This window comes from Arachis ipaensis, chromosome B02 (assembly GCF_000816755.2).
Source record: "Arachis ipaensis cultivar K30076 chromosome B02, Araip1.1, whole genome shotgun sequence".
Classification (NCBI taxonomy): domain Eukaryota; kingdom Viridiplantae; phylum Streptophyta; class Magnoliopsida; order Fabales; family Fabaceae; genus Arachis; species Arachis ipaensis.
Genome location: NC_029786.2, coordinates 107,607,604 through 107,609,444, shown reverse-complemented (window position 1 = coordinate 107,609,444; position 1,841 = coordinate 107,607,604).

Sequence of the window (1,841 nt, the reverse complement as noted above, 5' to 3'; positions counted from 1 at the left end):
CATTTAAAAACAATTTTTTTAGAAGGAAAAAAAAAAAAAAAAACTAACCTAACATACATTATGTTATAGTTTAGGGTTTTCATCCTAAAAAATAACGGTAAAGCTAAGTGATGAAGGTTCTGGTCTCTAAATCATTATAATGCATTCTATTCACACACTTCATAAAAACTAAATACAAGTTTAGCTTCAAGTGAATAATTTAAAAACTTTATATCAAAAGAATAATAGGAAAAACTCTGATGAATTATTACATGTGTATGGTGTCGTATCAAACCTTATACATAAGGTGTGTGTGTGTAAAGTAATTATGGCCCCAAAGAAGAAAACAAAGTCTGTTGAAGCCTTGTTACATCATCCATGATGTGTAATTTTGCACTATATAATATATATATATATATAAAGCAAGATTATTATTTAGCACACGTGCTATATTTAGAGGTCATAAACTAACAATACTTCTTGGAATTATATTTTACCAAATTTGTGATTGGTTCATATAAAAGATATTTTTTTTTTATTATTCAGTTTTAATTTCTTGACCCTTTTGGAGTTTGATTTGATCCAATACCATACACACACGCATACATTATGAAAAATTATATATATGTTCATGGCATCAGTTAAATGTGTCACAATATAGTGTTAGTATTAATTCAATTATCACGTGCTTTGGATTTGCTTGCTTTTTTCGTTTTTTAACCAACTGAGAGATGAGTGTAAATTAGAAGAGAATCTATCTTGAGAACACCAACCTGTTTTTGAGATAGAATTTTAGGGTTTTTTTTTCTGAGATAATAATGTTGGACTTTTAGGTAGATCACTTATTCATTATATTCTTCACCTTGATATTGTGGTACCAATCAAGTAGGCTACCACTTGAAACTTGAAAGTAGTGTGATCATGGATTTATTTTTTATTTATNNNNTAAAAAAAAATAATATAGTATCAGAATTTTTATAACTAAGATTTAAAATTTAATTTTTACTGACTCTAAAAGAAAAAAAAATAGTATAAGACAAATTAAAAAAAAAATATACAAAATTCACACAAGCCTAAAAAGAAACTTATACGTGAGGAGGCATATTACCGATATAACTGTACATATGTTCCTTTCTATTGCTTTAAGTTTTTAAAAGACGTTATTTCGTAATAAAAAAAAGGAAAAGTCTAGGGTTAGTAACTTTATTAAATTCTGGTTAGCATGTATCCAGCAAAAGAAAAGTGAGTAATTCCTAATCATTGGATGAAATCTCACACCATTAAAATCATCATTGATGGCTATAAATAACAGAAGTTGCTGACCCCTAGCACTCCTTTAAAAAAAATGTAAAATTTATTATTGTTGATGTTGCAAGTGTGAGGAGTGTGTGAAATTAGTCCCACATAAAAAAAAATACAAGAAAAAATGAGGAATTTATAATATGAGAAACCCATTAATTTACTACTTTAAGATTTTGAGTTGGATGTAGTGTTTTCTTATCTTATGTTATCTCATTTGATCCTTACTCGGTGGTCGAGAGCTTTTCATAGTGGCCCAACAATTATTACCACATATAATGATATAATTAGTAATACGGAAATGTTTGGTAACAAAAAAAAAAATCAGCCAAAAACAGTCATAATTTATCTTATTTAACATTTATTAATTGTTGCGACAATTAATGAATGCTAAATAAAATAAGTTTTGGCTGTTTTTTTGTCTCCCTAACATTATAACGACCATCACATTTTCAACCACTGTGAATTTTTGTCCCTCTCCTCAAAATAATTCAGAGAATTTCACTCTAATCATAGTAATTCTGAAAATGCATGTCATTAATGTATTCCCAAATACATGCACT